Source organism: Lichenostomus cassidix, chromosome 5 (assembly GCF_008360975.1).
Source record: "Lichenostomus cassidix isolate B80296 chromosome 5, HeHo_3.0, whole genome shotgun sequence".
NCBI lineage: Eukaryota > Metazoa > Chordata > Aves > Passeriformes > Meliphagidae > Lichenostomus > Lichenostomus cassidix.
Window position 1 is genome coordinate 44,359,424 of NC_139486.1, and position 20,053 is coordinate 44,379,476.

At 47.5% G+C, this 20,053-nt stretch overlaps 1 protein-coding gene and 1 non-coding gene across 3 annotated transcripts in view; one reads left to right on the forward strand and one right to left on the reverse strand.

Annotated features, from left to right (window-relative positions):
- Positions 1–3,482: 3,482 nt before the first annotated feature.
- Positions 3,483–3,555, reverse strand: TRNAA-AGC (transfer RNA alanine (anticodon AGC)). The gene has a single exon. It is a non-coding gene; the product is annotated as a tRNA-Ala (tRNA).
- Positions 3,556–3,621: 66 nt separating this feature from the next.
- LOC146436495 (uncharacterized) overlaps positions 3,622–20,053 on the forward strand; it is a 74,406-nt gene continuing 57,974 nt past the window's right edge. Inside the window, exons 1-2 of one of the 2 annotated variants that reach the window (XM_085062730.1) lie at positions 3,622–3,732; positions 16,786–16,867. The gene's annotated coding sequence lies outside the window, so the exon portion shown is untranslated. The remainder of the gene's footprint in view (positions 3,733–16,785; positions 16,868–20,053) is intronic. The other variant, XM_085062731.1, reaches the window with a different exon arrangement.

Genomic DNA, 20,053 nt, shown 5'->3' on the forward strand with positions numbered 1-20,053 from the left:
GGTCTTTGTGGCAGGGAAGGAGAGCATGGTGATGCACATCTTGCCCCTCCTGCCTTTGGGCACAGCTGGCATGAACACATAAAGTGTAGGTCTTGTGTCCTGGGATCTGAGTAAGTTGAGATGTGTCTCTGTATTTAAGATGACTTTATTTTAAAACTAAATTTACACACATAACCCTAGAGCAAACTTTAAAAAGAATACTTAAATTAAGGCCATTAGTGTAAGCTGAAAACTTTGCCTTTTCCCCTTCTAGCAGTTTTTTGTTCTGGCCTCTCTACTCTCATGATGCCTCTGTGCATATATTTAATTGTAATTAAAGACAATAAACTTCTTAGAGTAGTGATAGATCTTTTTCTAATTTGACTATGTGGTCCTTACCAGAAAATTCATTCCATAAATTCAGCTGTAGAGATCAAAACAGCGAGCTGTAAGCATATGCCTGGCTCCATTTGTTGCACGGAGTGATTTGTTTATATCCTACTTGATCCATTGCTGGAAGCCATTTGTTCCTTGAGTTTGTTTGCGAACTTGACTAAGGCTTTGTCGAGTGAGGAAATGCAAAATTTAGCTCATTCCTGAAGAGCCAGCGGGCTGATTAAGCACTGGGAACCAAAATATCTGTGGAGCTGGAGTGGAGAACCTGACGCTGTGGCTTAACTGATGCCTCAGGAGCTAAAAGAAAATAAAAGGAGGTCAATAAACAGATGCTGGTAGCAAGCTGGTAGCGAGGTGGCTGAATGAGGTTTGGGTTTTTCAGCAAATACAGGCAACTACTCACCCTTGCATGCGTGCACACACACATATGGATGTTCCATACTGTGGCAGCTCATTATAGATTCCCACAAGAAAACCATTAGGGAGGAAATTCTTGCTGTTCTGATGTGGTCGCCTTGTTCTTGTAAAAGAAAAGCTGTTCTCTCCATTTTGCACTGGTTTTGTTTTGGGGGGAGTGGGGAGCATTATAATGAAATAGTGCTGTCAGTATATGTGTAATATTTTATCCCTGTGGATACAGTCTTACACCGTGGGTCCAGCGAAATTGGAGCCCCAAGAAAACGGAGCTTTCCAGATATGTTCATCAGGTAACGCACCTGCAGAAAAAGTACTGTCAGAGGAATTTTTCTCACTGATTTTTATCTTCTGCCTCAGCCCGTGGCAGTCTTTGCCTGCCTGTCTGCAGAGGGCGATGCAGCATAAGTTTGACCAGACATGGTCCTCGGGTTTTCTCCATCATCCCGAAGTTGCTCGTGGTCACCAAGATATTGCAGGGGTTGAGGGTTGAGATGGCGCCATAGCCAGAGGGGATAGTGAGAGGGCCGGACCAGAGACACAAATGCATTTCACAACACAATCTCTTCATGCCAGCTGTGTAGCAGCTGATGAAATAGGAGACTGCAATGGATTTCACTTTCCTGTTAAATCCTGCTGCCTAGGAAGACTTGAATAATTTGCTGAAGTTTTGAAGATCACTGTAGGGACAGCAGGTTATTTCATGAGTTTGTACAGGACTCAGAGGCATGAGTTTAAATCAGCTTTAAAAGACAAGAATGAAATCTTGAAGCTAAAAGAACCCCAGCAACCACACACTCGTCTGTTTTTCAGGTTTCAATTTGCATGTTACCGTTGCCTTTTGTGGAAAGGAATGGTAGATGTCCTGCCAGTAGAGACATCTCTCTCTAGCCTCCATGAGAGTATCCTTGAGAGTTCATGGGTGGGTATTTGTGCTAAAAAAATCACTTTGCATCCTAGAGTCACAAAGGTTGGAAAAGACCTCAAAATCATTGTGTCTGTCCGTTAGTCCAGCCCCACTGTGTTCATCGCTAAACCATAGCCCAAAGTGCCACATCCACGTGCCTTTTGAACACTTCCAGGGATGGTGATTCCAGCACTTACCCAGGAAGCCTGCTCGAATGCCTGACCATCCTTTCAGAGAAGAATTTTTTCCTAATATCCAATCTAAACATCCTATGACACAACTTGAGGCTATTTCCTCCCATCCTGTAACTTGTTACCTGTGAGAAGAGATCCCCTCACTTCACTAAAACTCCTTTCAGGTAGCTGTAGACAGTGATAGGGTCTCTCCTGAGCTTCCTTTTCTCCAGGCTAAACAACTCCAGTTCCCTCAGCCACTCCCCATAAGACTTGTGCCCTAAAAAGGCCACTGCATTCTCTCCTCAATCCAGTTCTTCCTTGGACTATCAGAATTAATTCACTGCAAAGGTTTGGGGGTGGGATATTTTGCAGTCTCCTCAGGTGTAGGTTGGGGCCTGTGAGCAGCTTGAAAGCTGAATTTCATTCTTTGAAATTTGCCAGAAATGTCATTTCCTCATGCATGTAACTGAGAAAAGTGCTCAAATTTTTTTCCCCCTTTGATTCCCAATTCAGTTTGTGGCTGGGATAGAAATGCCAGCTAAGTGTAATCCTGTGCGGTTCAGTTCTTTCATGATACACCTTCAGTTTTTAAAAACTACTACTCTCTCTTTTTTTTTTTTTTTTAAAGCATTTGGTTATTCCTTGTGGCTTGTTGCAGTAGAATAGGAGCAGAATGTGAAGCATTTGAGTATTTGCCTGAACTTTGCAACTGGTTAAATTCACAGAGCAAAGTCTTGACCTTTCTTTTACTAAATGGCACCTACATCAATGACTCCTTGAGGTGTTTTGATTCCTTCTCAAATTTACTGAAGACAAACGAGTGTTTTGGCTCTACCAGAGGCCCCCTGGAGAAGGGATCTCTAAAAGCTTTCCGCCTCTTTGGTGAGATGAGAAAGAGAGGGCTGGGACCAGAGCTGTGTGGGAAGAACTGGATGCAGTGTGTGCTACTCGCTGTTGTGGCCTCATCCAGTGCTCAATAAGGAAACACAAGACCCTCTCGCAGTGCCAGGAATACACAGAGAATGTTCTGCCTGCCTTAAGCGTGGGATAGGCAAATATATCTGTGTAGCCATACCATGAGCAGCTGAGATCACTTGGTCTGCTCAGCCTGGAGGAGACTGAGGGACCGAGGTGCAGTTACAGTTGCAGTTACAACCTCCTCATGAGGGGAAGAGGAGGGGAGGCACTGATGTCTTCTCTGTGGTGACAGTGATAAGACCCAAGGGAATGGCCTGAAGTTGTGTCAGGGGAGGTTTAGGTTGGATATTGGAAGAAGGTTCTTTACCCAGAGGGTGGTTGGGCACTGGAACACTGGGGAACACACTGGGGAAGTGGTCACAGCACAAGCCTGACAGAGTTCAGGAAGAGTTGGACAATGCTCTCAGGCACTTGGTGTGACTCTGAGGGGTGTCTTGTGCAAGGCTGAGAGTCAGACTCGATGATCCTTGTGGGATGCTTCCAACTCGGCCTATCGTGTGTAATTCTGTGATCTTTAGGAATGTTAAGGAACTAAGAAAGAATGTAAGGAATTTCAAAAAGAAAAGCCAGAAATGCTCTGGTTTACAAAAGAAAGGGCTACAGCGTAGCATGTTAAAGCAGGAAAACGTCGCTGGAGAATGCGGGCATCGATCCCGCTACCTCTCGCATGCTAAGCGAGCGCTCTACCATTTGAGCTAATTCCCCACCCTGTAGCAAACGCTTCCCGGCGCAGCCATATTCACTTCTCGCGAGACGCCGCGCGCCGCCGGCGGTTCCACGTCCCGGACGGGGCTGCTAGTGCGCCTGCGCGGGAGCGCGTCGGCCGGGGCTCGGCGGCGGGCCGGGCTGGGCGCGCGCCGGGAGAGGAGGATGCGCCCCGCGGTGAGACCTGGAGCGGGAACGGGAACGGGCGGGAGCGGGAGCGGGAACGGGAACGGGAGTGGGAACGGGAATGGGGCGGGAATGGGGAGGAGATGGGAACGGGAACGGGAACGGGAACGGTGGGGCGCTGCAGAGGGCTGTGTGCCGGGGGGCAGGATGCGGAGCGCTGTGTGTGGGGCGGTGTGTGTGTGGAGGCTCAGAGCAGGGGCTGAGCACCCGGCAGAGGCTCTGCCAGCGGCCTGGGCTGCTCCTCTGAGTCGCGGCGGGGCTGCATCGAGGTCAGAACAGAACGAAACAACCAAACAATAAACCCCCGCCCAAAATATCGAGGCCCCCCAGCTGATGAAGGGCGCAGCAGCTGCCCGGACGAGCCCGGTTACTGCTGGGGCGGCTGCGCCTTCCCGCAGCCCCTCACGGCCCTCGGGGCGCAGAGCCCGCAGCACCCCCTGCGCTCCGCGGGGCTCGGCGTGACACTCGGACCGGCTGAGCAGCCCGGGCAGCCCCCAGATGCCTGCTGCCAGCCCTGCTGGGACATCCGGGCTGGGTCCCTGCATGGCTGGGGCAGCTGGGGATGCCCGAGTGCCTGCATGAGCAAACCTGCTGCGGGCAGTTGGTTCTCCCCGCCTTGCTTTGTAATGTCTCCTCTGAAAACAACACCCAAAGAAGCGAAATCTGGCACCGTGGTGAATCGTGAGGTCTTTTGCCGCAATAAATGGTTCCGTTTTGCTCTTGTGCTCCAGATGGAGTAGAGTTAAAGGCAACAATCTCCCTGCTGGACAAGGAAGGAGATGCTGGCTCTGGAGCAGGGTACTTCAGGTGCCTGTCGAAATGGCAGATGAGGGCATGTGCTGGAGTCTGCTGGGGAGCTGCCTTGACCAGACGGGGTTTTGGTGCCCCATTTTGGATGCAGGAAAAGGGGATGCCCTCAGTCAAGGGGTGCATAGCAAAGCAGGTGAAAGCATTGGGCCTTTTCTCTGCAAGTGCTATGCTGAGGAAGACAAAGCTATTGAGGGGCTTGCCATGTTTAATTAAAGCTGTGTTCAGCAGCAGTGATACCCAGGACTTAGTAAAAACCTGTCATTCTGGTAAATGGCTTGCCTTGTGCTCAGTCACTTTTCTTCCCCTGTGATGTTCTCAAATAAGACAAGACAGAAACCAAAAAGCATTGATGGCTAGTGCAAAATACTTTCTGAACTTAGGGGATTACAAGATGACCTTGTTGTATAACCTCGGTGGTGGCTGCTTAACACCTTGTTTGGCGAGCAGCGGAGTCCTGGGCTGAGCTGGTGGGGCTGCAGGCAGTGAGCTCAGTCACCAAGTCACTACAATTCACTGAGCCAGCAGGGAATTTGGTGAAAGTGATGGGCTTTGCTGTGGCTTTTGTTCACTCGAGTTCCTGGGTGCTTTACACTTTGCTTTCCTGCAGTACTTTTCTACTTCTACCGTGGCTGTGTTTAAGCCATCATTCTGTTATATTCAAAACCATTCTCTGTTCAATTTTACACCCTTCCTAAGGGCTTTGCCTTAGTTCTCCCTCTGATATACAAGTTACTTTTTTTGGATGCATTTGCTGAGCTATCCTCCTCCAGACTATGAATTTCTGATTAAATCCTCCTATATATCAAAAACTTTGCAAATTAAATAGGTGTAAAACATTACTTATTTATTTCACTTGACAGGTTTTGGGCTCTGTGAATGGGGTCTGCTTCTTGCAGAGTTTGCTTAATATCTTCTTTGAATGATATTTTATTGAAATAGTTGGAATTTTAGATTAACTCTTCTTTTGTTCTTTTTGACATGTTACATCTTACTTTTAAGGGCCTGTGAAGCATGACCTGAGAGCTCTTCAGAAACTCTCCTGTCTTTCATTTACCGTTTTCACGGTTGTGAGCTTCCTTCTTGTTTTGTTTTTTTCATCAGAGAGAAGATTGGCCAACAAGCATGTTCTGAAAGACATGTTTATCTTTAAAAAAAACCCTGACAGCGACCAAACAAGCAGGCAGCCGCACCCATCCAGCAGTATGATTTCTTATCTTGGAGCTTGACTCATAATTCTGATGGCTCCTTACCCTTATCGGGTTTTTTGAAAAGAAAATAGTTTTCTTAGCTAGGCTGTTCCTCTAGGTGCCATGCTGGAGAGCATTGCACTCATATAACTTTTTTTTTTGTCTCATGTTCTCCTGTCTCTTTTACATCACTGTGAGCTGCAGAATTCCATAATCTTACCCTAGACTTCTCTTTTTTTTTTCTTTTTTCTTTTTTTCTTTTTTCTGATATGGAGAAAACAAGGAGATGGTTGAGAGTATCTCCTACTGACAAATCTCACCCTCAATACACACTATAGCGTTTCACCAGCTCGGCTTTGCAGAGTAGCAAGCTGACTCTGTGGAGCTGGAAAATATGTTTCAGGCTGTGTTTTGCATAGATGCTCTCAAATGTGAGGTTTCACCGCCTGGGTGTTACATGTGTTTTTCCTGTCACGGGGCAGTCTGCCTCTGAATCGTTGTGTTGCTGGGAGCTCCTGGCAGAGCAAATGCAGGGGCAGGGGGGAAGAGAGGCCTGTCCTCAGCCTTGCTTCATCAACCCCAACCACAGCCCCCTCTCATTTGTGCCTTGTTTGGTTTAAAAACAGGGTTGTATGGCAGCTTTTCCCACAGCAAAACCTCTTTTCTTCTTTTCTTTAGAATTAAAATCACACCAAAGAATGTGTGCTAAGGTGGACTTTGAAACTCAAAGCTTCTCAGTCCTTCACAGTCATGCTGGAGTAATTCCTGTGCTTTCCTCTCCTTCATTTTAATTACAGGGGAGAGTAGTTCAGCTCCCATAGCTCAGGCTATTTGAAGGACATGTCTATGCTCTGCAAATAAGCTTTGTCCTTGCTTTCCCCTTTCTATCTTCCACTTGCTCTGGCAGAGCTGCACTCCTGAGTCTCCATAGCTCAGCATTGTACAGGCTTTTTTCAGGCTTTGGTGGATCTCTGTTTTCTCGTGCTCCCTCCATGCTGAGATTAGAGAAGTCCCCTTGCAGGTGACTGGAAATATACCACCTAAAGAAACCTGCAGCTGCTCTGTGTGAAGAACAGCCCCTACAGATGCCGAAGTTGCAGAGCTGTCAGTGCAGCTTTGTGGTAGGGTTGCTTGCTGCATCCCCTTTGGCTTTTGGCAGCCTGGGACCTCCCAGTCCATTTTACTGGGTAGTGCAGGGGTGCTTAAGTGGCTGGTTCATGCCGCCCTGCAGATTGCTCAGCATGGCAGTGCAAGAGCGGCTGTGTGGTGGAAGGCAAATTTCTAGAATGTGGAAGACAATGTTGCATGCTCAGGGTAGCATTCTCGGCTGGTTTGCTACCGTATACCTTCCCGTTCGAAGTAGGAGTGGGTATTTCTGAAGCAAGCATTCAGACTGGAGTGTTTGCTGTGTTTTTCGAGGTGGGTGGGTGCTCTCCGTAGCTATGGGTTTGCTTTGACACCCTCAGGGTGAGGTATTTGTAGAGGGACCGGTGTAGAATTGTCTCCCCAAGTGTCTGCTCGAGTGCCGCCGGCCACGCTTACCGGCTCCGCATCCCGCCGGGTTGCTCCTGCGCGTGTCATCCCCCTCTGCACTGCAGAAGAGCTAAATCGGGGTTGGAAGAAAGCTGGCAAGAAGCCTGGATGTTCCTAGAAAGATATTGATTGCCCTGGACAGTTCGGGGTTGTTCCTTTTGTTTCCCTGGCTCTCGTCACGGGGTCGGGCTCGTTCGGGCGTCAGCTCGCTGGAGGATGGAGAAACAGTGCCGGCTTTGCGGGCTGAGGCTGGAGCGGAGCCATCCCAGCCCGCCTCTCTCAAGTGTTAAGTCTGAAGCAGCCTGCCTGGTAATTCCATTAATGAGAGCCCAGTGCCAGGGAGATAAATGTAATTCCAGGGTAAAGCTGATGCTCCAGCTCAAACGGAGAGGATTTGCTGGTTCTCCCGGGTGCACTGCTGTGAGTAATGTACTCCAGTATTACCCACAGATGATGTTTAAAGTCTGCATGTCACTGCAAAGACTGGGCAGTGATAAAAAATTTGCTGCTAAATCTGCATGTGAGGAAGTCCTTAGCTCCAGAGCATAGCTGTCCCTTTGCAAAGGGTGTTACCAGGAATAAAAGTTTCCTGCTCAACTCCTGCCGTGTGGGATGGCACCATGCTAAGCAACCAGCTGATCCAGGAGACAGCTTGCATGTGCTATAGCAAGAATGAGCTCTCTGTGTATAATCAATGCAGAACAGAAACTGTATACCCCGTGTATTTTGTATATCTCTACATTTTTGGTGATGTAGTCCATGCTTCAATTCTGAGCTTAATGTCCTGGCCAGCTGTTTTCTCGGTTTGATTTCTTTCTGAAATAGTTTTTTTCCTGATTTCTCACTTTTCTTAGTCTGATTTGCAGATCACATCTTCCTGTTTGCAGTTGTATAATACCAGTGTAGCACCATCATCAAGTCTTGTGCTGAAAAGGAATAGTTAATTGGGATATTTTTAGCTCTCCTTGTGGCTTGGATCCTGGAAGTCAAACACAGGAGCCAGCACCATTCAGCTTTCTGCAGAGGAGCTTCCAGTGCTGCAGGCTGCAGCTGAGCTGTTAGGTCCAGCAGGGTAGGAGCTCACAGTGCCAGTGAACCCCAGTGCTGTGGTACCCCAAAATTCAAGCAAACCAATCACTTGCTCATCTTTTGGAGCTCAGTGGAGGATTTTCCTTGTGGGAAACTGCTTGTCATCAGTCCAAGGTGGGAGGAAAAAAGGTCCATGAAGAGGAAGCAGGTGCTGGGGATTCTCAACCTTTCGTGTGCCTCCATCACTCCAGCTTTGCTTGAGTATCTATCAGTATACATATGCTCTCTTTAGTTAGGACTCAGGTTCCTGCTGGCATCCTGACAGCAGAATTAAAGCCAGCTTGCTCAAAATGCTTGTTTGTTGGGGTACTGAGCAGCTTGCTGGTGCCTCCTCTGCTGTAAAAGGTGTGGGGGAGAGTGGCTGATTTAGCAAAGTGAGGTGCATGATTTGCTGGTGGCCTAGCAGCAGCTGGGACAGCCATCCTAAGCCTGCAGCCTGCTCTTGAATCTCTTACTTCTCTTTGCAGCAGCTGTGCAGACATGCCTGCCTTCTTCATACCCATGCTGTGGGCCAATTCACTCACCAGAAATCAGGATCAAAAGCAGATTGTCTTGAGTTTGTAAATCTCCTGCCCCTCCTTGCCTTCAGTTTTGTTCATTAATCAGTGGAGGTCATGTGTGCAAGAGCCACATCTGCCACTCGCCACCACTGTGGCAGGATGTTGGGGGGATACAGATATCAGTCTGAGCTACTGTAGTTACTGTTTTTTAAAAGTTTCTCCTGTTTGCATCATAGCTGACTACACGAGTTTTTGTTAAGTTTTAGTGTGGTTTTCTCGTTCCAAGTTAAAACTTTTGAGCGTCTCCTTTTGTTCTTTTAAAGATCTGACATCTGATTTGGGCTTGAGTGGAGCAAAGTTGTACTGATAGTGAATTGTGTGTCTTGTGAAACATTTCAGTACAGAGTAGATGAAGGAGCAGGTGGAAAATGACCTGCTTACCTAGAAATTCAGTTTCTTGAAAGTCTCTGTGGTGTCTTGTTCTTACAGTATCTCTCTTTCCTCCCTCTTCAGTTCCATCAGTCAAAAGTGATCATGAGTGTGTTGATACCTGATTGGAGGGACTTACCAGGAAGGATGTAATGTGTTCATTCCTCTGGTGGTAACAAAGTGGGTAAAAAGTGTTACCTGTGCTATTGCTGCTGCTTATGATGCTAAGCAGATAAAGTCACTGAAATTGTTTCGAAGCCTCACTATTCGCTTTTCTTCCTGACTTGCTGCATTAATTTTACCAGGAAGCCTTTGTCTGACCTGCAAGGCATTGATTTGTTTGATGGCTCTTGTGCTCTGGGTGCACAGATGAGCCAGCTTGTTGCTGCCACAGTCTAGGTGGCCCGGCACTGGATTTTTTCTTTACTGAAGTATTTTTAAGCCACGGCTGCATTCCCATCAGGTTTGCTGCAAAGCTGACCAGGCTATAGCCCACCAGTAGCTATGGTGGGCAGATTCCTGCCACTCGGCTCCCTTGGATAAAGGGTTGGTATGACCATCACTTGGCCTCCGGAAGATGCTCTAAATGTCTGGAGGCTGAGCAGAGCCTAATGTGTTGTCCTTCCGCCTGCCTTGAGCTCATGGTGTAAATCCCACAGCAGGCTCAGCAGGGGTGACCTGATGGCTGTGCTTTGATACCTCTGTGTGATAAAGAGATCTGGTTGGAGTCTGCTCAGGGTCTCCCATGCTGTGAGAGAAAGATGCCATGAGGTACAGCAGGTGGAATTTGAAGTTGAGTTTGGAGTGAATAGGGATTATTTGTAACATCTAGCTGAGAGAATCAATAAACTTCACAAGACTTTAACCTCTGAAGGGGCTGAACTTGTTTCCAGTTGATGTGTTTAAAATGTGATTAGTCACCTCCTAAAGTAGTGTGCTGTAATCCAGTTTCTGTGGAAAAAATTGCACCATACATGTGTCAATAAAAGGGGTGGACTCAGCTCAGCAAATGTGAGTGCGCTCTCAGCCTTGGTCTATAAATCCCTTCAGCTATTCTCGCCCTTTACAGACTCGTGAGAACTCAGGGAGTTTTTTCTTCCTGCAGAATTGCCTTCGCCATGCTTTTAACATCCACAGGTCTGGATGGAAATCATTGTCATCTTGCCCTCTGATGTGCCACACTCAGTCTGATGGCAGGCAGAGGCTCCATGGCAGCCAGAGCTTTTCCCTCCAGCAGCATGGAGGGAACAGCAGGGAGAAGGGGCAGGAGGTGTCTCTGCCCCTCTTTGGCAGTGGACTGTTGTCAGCTTCCTGTGTATCCAAGGAAAGAGGTTTTCAAGATTTTGGTCTGGATTTTACAGGGATCTTTTCCTTTTCCTGCTTTCCTGCCTTGGGCATGGATGCCAGCTGGATCTCCAGTGAGCTCTTCCTGCAGCATATCCAAGCAGACCAGTCCTTGGAAGACTGCACATCTCTCAAGAGTGGTGACTGGCAGGGTGCTGGATCTGGCTTGGGGACAGCTGAATGGACAGAGATGTCCATCCCCCGAGAGGCTTGGCAGGAGGGGTAATTGCTGCTGGGAAGTGCATCCCTCGTCTTTAGTTTGTGGCTCAAACAATGCTTCTACTTCATATTCTCTGACTGCTGGAAGTGGCAGACTGAAATGGAAAGATTGGGTTAGCCAGTGTCCTGCTGGAGCTGAGAGAGAATGAATTTAACTGTTCTTGTTTTATTTCAAGAAATTGTATTAAAATGAGCAAAGAGCCTGTGCACTGGAGGCTGCTCCCACTGCAGGCATCTGCTTGCAAAATTGTGTTGTAGAGCGATTCCTGCTGGTGCTGCAAAGCTGGTGGTGAAAGCAGATGCGTAGCACAGGCCAGGAGACCTCTGTGGAGGTGCAGCCAAGGGGCTGGGCTTGCTTGATTGCTTTGGCAGCTTGTCTCTACTTGGAAACAGGTATGGGCATTGCTTCCATCTGTTAGCAGTGGTCACTGGTGTCTTGGTGAGTGCAGTGAGCTGCTTTTCCCTGCAAGCCAAGGAGCTGTGCTCTGCCCCAAGTCCCTGCTGCTGACAGGAGGCATGCAGGCAACTGGAAGGTCCCCAGCATGAACGTTGGATGTGTGATGTGATGAGTCTTGTGTCCTGCCTCACATCACCTCTGTAGTTACACCATACTGCAGCTGACTTCTGAAGCTCTTCTCAGCAAAAATCGACCTGAATTGATCTGTTGTGGTTTATTTTTTTTTAACTAAGATGAATTTCTGCAGAGGTGAAAGCTTGAGCTTTATTATGAAGTCCATGATTTTCTTAAGGATGCTTTGGGATATTTTGGAGGTGTGCATGTGGTCTGCATGGTAACAGTTATCATGAAAACTGGGAAACAGGTCAGTTGGAGATGTGTAGCTGGTTAATTGATTTTAATGCTATGGAAACTCAATTTGAGTAACTTTGTGCTTTTTCTGGTGGGGGAAAAAAACAGTTGTGTTAAGTGGAGGAGCAGCTTTTAAAGGTGGCTCTACTGTGAGTTTTTGAACTGTGCTTGTCTGTTCCTGTTGAGAGCTGGTGGAGTTGGTGGTTTCAGTAGGAGCACGCAGCAGCCATCGAAGGCAAGGCTTGCCTGGGGGCCCTGGGGCAGGAGTCTGTGTGACTAATGCTGTGTAACTCAGAAAAATAAGGCAGGATTAGCTCTGCCTCCTTCCCCTCTGTAAGGAGCTAGTGGTGGGGAGCTCTGCTGGGATGCTCAGACAGGACCTCTGGGCAAGCTGATGGGTCGGCTCCCTCCACTCAGTGCAGCTTTGTGGCATGTACTTTTTAGATGGGGACTGTGCCTCTCACTGGTTTTGGAGGTGAGGTGACTGGCTGGGATCTGAAGGCTTGTGCTGGCAGCTCCTCCCATACCCTGAGCTGTGTCTGCTGCATCCCCTCTGTCCACACCTGTGCCAGAGAAGCAGGATGGGGATGGAGGGGGCTCAGGCTTCCCTGTGCTGGGGACAAGCCAGCCTGTGGGGACCACGCAGGGCTGTGTTGTGCTCCTCCCTCCGCACTTCTGGTGCTGTTGAAGGTGGTCACATGTCGAGATGAACATCTGGCATAGAGTTTGAGCCTGTGCTTCTACTTTTCCATCATAATTTTCCAGGGTTTTCCTGCAAGGAATTGGAAAATCCCCTCTATGGGCTGCCGTGACAGCCTTAGAAATATCCAGATGGATTTGAACTTTGGTGCAGCAAGGGGCTTTGCGTATTTATTTTCAGCTTCCTGCTGTCTGCCTTGCTTAAGAGCTTTTGCTAGATCCTTTGCATATGCTTGTCCTTGCTCCTCTGCTCCGGGAAACCATTTGAGAACACTGTTCAGCTATGACAAAACACAACCTCCCCCCAAAAAAAAAATCCCCAAAGCTCTTGGAGGAATTTTGTTTTACCACTGTTCCTTTATAAGCTGCAATACTTGCATAGCTGTGGCGTGTTGCTCTTTGGGTGCATCAGCCTCATGTGGAGACATCAGAGAGCAAATCACCAGGCTGTTTTGGATGGGACTTTAGAAAAGTGGGTGACTGAGCATGCTCAGCAGTGAATGGAGCTGTTAAATTGATTTTACATGACTTACCCCTGTGCAAAGACAAAGATATGGTGGGTTGAAGCTTCATCCATGTTTCCAGATGTACCACTGTGCCATCTTTCTGAGGTCGTGCTTCTCATTAGCTTTAGCTGATCTCAGGCTGTTGTCCTGCCAGAAATCCTTCCCCTGTATTTTCTTATTTCTGGTTCTTATTTCTTATTTCTGGGATGGTTACCAGTTGGATCAAGCAAATAATGGTTGCTACGTCCAAGTGTAGAGATGACTGGGATATGTAGAAGTGGGAGGAGGGAAAAGGCAGGATTGTCTGTTTTGGCAGCAGAGGGTAGTTTTGGATCAGATGAGCATGTGGGAGTGGCATGGCTTGCTGAAGGGCAGCTGTGTAGCCCCTGGTAGAGCACATCCTGCTTCTACTGCAGTTTCCTTCCATGTTAAAGAGTGGTCAGGATTGCCAAGTTTGTTAATATTTCTAGGAGACTACATGTTGGTAGAGTTCTCTGAGGGGCACTGCTGACTGATGGCTTCATGTACATGCTACAAGAGTTTGGCTTCCCAGTTAACCCAGGGGAGATTTCCCTCTGGGAGGACTTTGAGCATGGCTTTTAAGTAAAACTTTCTGCTGAATGTATCAAGGAGAATATTAGATTGAATATAAGGGAGAAGTTTTCTATGATGAGAGTTGTGAGGCACTGGAACAGGTTGCCCCCAGAAGCTGTGGATGCCCCATCTTTGGAAGCATTCAAGGACAGGTTGAACGGGGCTTTGAGCTACCTGTTCTAGTTTAAGGGCAGGGGGTTGGACTGTATGATCTTTAAAAGGTCCCTTCCAACGCAAATCACTATGCGTTTCTTTGATTTCTCTGCTTAAATATGATGCAGATCAGGGTCTGATGTGTTAGTGCCTCTCTGGAAGGGACAAACTCTGCTGTCCTCTAGCCATAAGACTGGGGGTGGGTCTGTCTTCCTGACTTGTTATAAACCTTTATCTGACCCATCTCAGGCTGAAAAGACATTGTGTTCGATGGTTGTTGCAAGTATGTTATCACCTTGAGGATGACTTTTCAGGGCCTGGTGACTGGGAATGGCTGTGGCAGCCCTCTCCTGGTGAAGTCTGAGGAGTTAATCACATGTACTTGTGTCGAAGGGGGTTGTGCGTCTTCCTCCTAAAAGCAGTGCATTGGTCTTGATGTTGGTTTTAGGCGTGCCAGAGATGTTTGTCTGAGCTGGAAATTGCTGATGTTGGAAGATCATCACAGGACGGGGGAGAAAATTAGCATAAGCCTCTTAAAGAAAACGTGATTATTTCTCAAAGCTGTCAGGAAACACCCCATCTCCATATTTGGGCTTCAAAGTAGGGTTTCTTTTATGGTGAGCATCTGCTTGTGACAGGAACATTAGCAAAGCTGCACGATCAGGCTTGGGGTCTAGTAGGTCCTCCAAGGTCATGTGCCTGCTCTTTTGGCCAATGCCACCCTTCTCTTTTTACTACTTCTGGTGTGGGGGACTTCCTGTCATTCCTGCTATACAGAACTGTCCTATTTCTCTGCCCCATCATTTTTCTTGTGTCCTTCATTCCTGATCTGGAGATGTTTCCTTCTCCCTTTGTAGTCACCTGGTATCACTCAGTCGTCTGCTGCCTTGCTTCATAACCTGTTTGTAAACTCTGGTGAATCTTTGTTTGCTGCATTAGGATGAAATAAAAGGTTATCGTGTTTCTGCAGCACTACTTCAGCCTGCAACAAGCAATGAGTCATCTTGTCTCAGCCAAGGACAGAGAGGGTCTGCTGGGGCGGTGACACTGAGAAATGCATATTTTGATGGACAAGTTGGAGCAGCAGGAAGGAGTTTAGCTGTCATGAGTGTGTCATCCATGCTCTGCATTGCTTGGAGCCTGGCCGTGTCTTGGGGAGGAGCAGCCCTGGGACAAGTGACTCTGCTGGGCCCTACAAGAAGGAAGTTTGGGAACCAAGGGGGAGGCTGGGCAGTCTGATTCCCTGGCACTCAGCTGTATTTCCAGTATATTTGTCTGCTGTGGGACAAAATACTTTGTCTGAGAGCTGCAGTTGCTTTGGGAAGGCAGGCCAGGCCACCTTCACATGGCTTTGATTAAATCCAGCAGCACTTAGGGAAACTTCAGGCGTCTCTTTTTGCCTTGCTTGGCAGTACTGGGAGGCAAGGACTTTTGAACTTTGCCAATGGTGTTTCTGCAACATTGTCTAAGGGTAGGAATTGGGTTGAGAAAGTTAAAGGAAAAGGAACTGGAGGAAGAAGGGAGAAAAGGTGGTTTGCATAGCAGCTGTGTTGATACTCCCCATGTGCTGAGCCCCTGGTGCAGGCTTGGGTCAATACCAGTGCAGATGAAGTCCTGCAAACTAAAGCAGCCTCCCTTCAGTTTAAAGCCGTGGGAAGTTAAGGTATGAATTTCCTTGCTTTCCATACCTTTGTATATAAGTTGTGGATGAAGATTATTGGCCAGGTTGGATTTGTCCTGTTGTTTCTGTCCTTGTAGAACAGCTCAAGAGTGTTAATTTACTGACTTCAGAATAATACTAGAAGACCCTCCTGGAGGTACATAACAGGATTAAATAACTCTTGTGTTTTGGCTAATGTAGAGCAACAGAGTGATGGAAAATTTGTGATTGAGGCTGGAGTTCAAGGTCTGTGCTGTGATCTTGTGGCCTTCAGCATTGTTTTCATCCTTAGAAATGCCTTCAGCTCTTCCGTAATGGGAAAGGAGAAAGGGGAGAATGAGTGGGGGGAACCACTAATGGATTACACTTTTTCTCAGTCCTTTAAATACAGCTGGCAATGACTGAGGTCTCTGATTCACCTGCAGAGGCTGGGGAAAGCAAGCAAGTCCCTTTCTCTCAGTCCAAGGTAAACCAATGTGCTGCATGAGTAAGTTTGCTCACAATACATGATGAGGTCCAGTTGGCAGGAAGTACGTTAGACGTTGTCAGGCTGATTTTGTACCTTCCTCTTGCTGGTTTGGTGTTTTGACTAGAGAAGTTATCTCACCCTGTTTCCTTACCTCCCTCAGTTTCATGATCCCGTCTATGTAACAGTGTGTTTGGGGATGGTCCCTCATCCACCATGTTCCTTCCTATCCCCAAACAATTGCGTGAACAGGATGGGAAAAGTAAAATTGTGTTAGATATGGTGACCTTTGCTTCAGTTGTATCATCAGAAAAACATCTTCTTATGGCTGCTTAGAATTGTTTCCAGTAAAACATTTCTGCTATCTTTTCTTTGGCATGCAGCAGGCACTTCAAATGCCCAAAGTGAGGTGATTTTGCAGCCCTCAGAGGTGACTTCTGTCACAGCTCCTGCTCAGTGCTGGCTAAATGTGTTTTGTGTGACTAAGGTACAAAAGTTTTATATAGCAATCAGTGAAAAATACAAAGCTATTTGTATTACACAACGATAATGATGAATCAATAATAACAATGATGATGAAAAAATGGAAGCAGCCTGGCTCTGACATCATGTGGGGCCTCCTCTGCAAACTAGAAGAAATTGTACAGGTGCTGTGGAGCAGATGTTCAGCAGCATGTCAGGGAGAGCAGAAGGGATGTTGTGCAGGTGATCCCTTGACCCCTTCCATCTCACTTAACAGCCTCTTTTCTGCCCCTGCACTTAGATGTGGTCTTCAGTGCACTGGCTGTTGAGGAGGCTTTGCTGGATGAACAGCCTTGGTTTGGGACGCATCATCTTGCCTTTTACTTTGGCTTCCTTCTGTGATTTTGGAGAAGTCTGCTGACAGCCTCATGCCACGTACCTCTGCTGTGCTAGACAGGAGTGTGTTCAGGGCAGGGATCTTACACCCTCCCAATTCTTGTGAGATTGTTTTGTTTTGGCATCCTTCCCTCTCACCAGCCAGCTCTTATTAATGTTACTAATTACTATTCTCTCCAATGCTTATAGGATTTGCCAGTTCCTGTATGCCAATGGGAATCGTGTTCTGGCTGCTTGTCAGTGGTACAGGAGAAGGTGATGCTCTGAACAGGTATGTTTATCATGCTGCTGATGAGCAGAAGAAGGGCTGTATGTGGCCAAGGGTGAAACATGTGCAGGGTTTGCCTGATGTTTGTAGAATGGATCCTGTGGTGCAGACTGCTCTGCAGTGAGGAGTTATTTTTTCCATCCAGAGGTTTAGTGAAAACACCCAGTCAGAAGATAAGGTTTGCATTTAACCTTGCTGACAGCCTTCTGAGGAGAGCACTGGAAAACAGCATCGCTGCAGAGCAGCTCCTGGGAGGCCATGCTCCTTGCTAACACAGGCACTGCCTTTTTCTTCCCAGAGTACCAGCTGGGGAATCCCAGCCGAGCTTGCAGCTGCGCAGGCGGCTGCTGTGCCCTCCTGCTCAGCTGGCCTTTGACAGCTCCCCCACAGTGTGCGCCCGCCTGCGTCCTGAGCGGGGAGGGAGCTGTGGGCCTGTTGGTATCCAACCACGAACAAATCTGCTGTTGTTTTCTTAATGTATGGCAAGAACAGCCTGTAGCAGCTTATTCCTCCCTGGATAATTACTGCTCTGGTCTGCCACTGATTGCTCTCAGGAGCAGTGGAGTAATGCTTCCCCTGCACTGGCCTGTGCATCCTTTTGCCTGAGTTATTTGGTTTGTTATTGCTTTAAGGCATCAGTGCTCAAATGAAAAATCTAGTCTGTGCTCTTTGCAACTGTTTGACGCTATAAGTGCATTGCCTGAGTTGGTTGAAGTCCCTGAGGTGCCAAACACGCTTTCAGTGATGCACCTCGCTGTGCTACCAGCAGGTCTGCTTGCACCTCAATTTCAATTTCTGCATTACTTCGAGGAGGGGAAAATACAGGGCTGGGTTGCAGTCTACAATTGTGTTACCTGGAATTGTGTTCCCAGCTGATCCAAGTTGTGTGTGTGCAACCACTGGAATTGGAGTGGAATATTTTGCCATCTGTGGTTTTTCGGGGGAGGTCAGAAAAGCGCTGGATGATCCTGCTGTGGAAGTGTTAATGGACGAGGAGGGATTGGCCTGACATGCTGAGCTCGAACCTTCAGCTTGCCCTAGGACCTTACGTAGCAAAAGAACCTCCTTCTGCAAATGTTCGTTCCTGATGGATCTCATCAAAATAGCATTGCCTTGCATTTAGCTTGACTGAATGGCCTGTTTGAATGTATAAGGATATAAACATAACTTGCTGCATAAAGCTTTCTTGATCCCTAAACTGTGAAATGGATTCATAATGGAAAGAGATCTTTCTTGAAAACCTGGTTCATCCGGGACTGTCTGGGTGGTGCCGCAGATGTGCTGGAGGTGTAGGAGTCAGGGTGGAGCTGTTTCCACCTAGTTCTCCTCTATTTCCTGGGATTTATCACAGCATGCAAGCAGACTTGCCCTCCACTTTGGAGCTGAAAGCAGAGCTGGTTAGTAGAGCACTGCCTGTGCTTCCTGTGCCAGTCTTCTCCTTATACTTTTATTTTCTTCAATAAATTTTCTAGTGTAAAAGGTCTCTTCTCACAGGGAGAATGACAATAAGAAGGGGAACAGCAAAGGTAGGACTGCCTCCATTTGCTAGCAGGCTGATGCAGGTGTGTCTGAGTCAGGGGAGCCAGCACTGAGTCAGTGTCCCAGACTCCTGGTGACTCAGGTGGCAAAATCCCAGGTCATTCTTTTCTCATGCCTGAATTGCAACAAATTTCCCATAACAAACTTTCACCTTCTGTGATGACCATGTGTGACAATGCTGTGCCATCCTCTCCCTCCTGTATGGGTTATGACCAACTTGGTTCACTGGGAATGCAGGCAATTGGTGGTGGTGGCACTCCTGTTCCTGCTACCACAGGTGGAAAGTTGATTTATCTCAGCACCCTCAACCCTACCCTTCTCCTTCCCGTCCCTCCCTCCTTGATTTTTTGTTAAGATGGGATAAGTCAAAGGAGTTGCGGCTGTCTATTGAGCTTGATGATATTCTTATGCAAATCTGGAGGCTGTGTTTTCCTGGCAGATCTGCTTGCATGTATTACCCACTACTTCATTGTACTGGAAGGAGATCTATTTTCTGAAACATGGTTTATTTTTAGTCAAGACTTTCCCTGTCTAACTGGCAAAAGTTCAGCATTTGCAGTGGGATTTGCCGAAGGAGCAATTTTGCCAAATCCTCAGACTGGGGGAAGGGAGAGGAAATGTTATATTAGCTAGCAAAAACGGCTAAATGCTGACTTGAAAAATAGCTTAGGACACTGCTGTGAGAGCATAAGGGTTGGGTAATGCAAGCTGAAAACAGCATTGTGTTGCTGCAGTGGATAACTCAGTGTGGGTTGCTCTTGCTTTTCCTTGTGATGGCTGCCGCAGAGGTTAACCAGCAGTGGGTGGGAAGTGCTGCCCAGGGGCAGGGGGTCAATGAGCCAACCTTTTGGCCTGACCCTGAACAGTGAGTTAGCAAAGTCACCTTAACCACAGCATCCACAGGAAAAGTTCTGTCCCTGCAGTGCATTGCACCATCCCATTTCACCCATGTTTGGGGCCACTGGAGGCTCACCAAGAGTTGAGCTTTTTGATGATATGGGATGTATCATGCCCATGTTTGAGTACTCTTGTCAAATACCCTGACATGAATAGGGTGGCACATGGGATGTCCTGGGGCAGTGCTGCAGCTGTCTCTCTTCCCCAGCTGCTCCTCCAGAGACAAACTGTCTTCACATGCCTCATTGCTTTCACCAACTGCTTCTAACCATTCTGGGTCTTGCACTGTTTTCTCACATGAGCAGCAACCTTTCAGGGGTGCAGGGATATTTTCTTCTTGGTCTTGCATCTCCTTCGGTGTTTCCACCACTCCTTTTACAGAGTCATCTTTGTTACTATTAGCTGGTAGTGCTGCAAGCACCAGACATCTGAGAATGACACCAGAGAGTGGATGACTGTGTTCAAAGCCTTTGATACTTACTTCTCTGAAAAAATGATAGTTGATTCCACATGTGGGCATGTAAATGATTTGTTTCCTGCTGCAGGTTAACTCCAGCAGTTTGTTTTATCTTTCTTTTCCTTCCCCCCCAAAGCAGACAATTACACAGTAGCTTTGTCATGGTTCCATTAAGAAAACAAGGAGAGATCCTTCAGTTTCAATGTCTTCTGAATGTTTGGAAACCAGAAAAAAAGAGAGGAAGTAACACTAGGAATTTAGGTGTATTCTGCATCTGGTCCAAGTGGGTATATGTT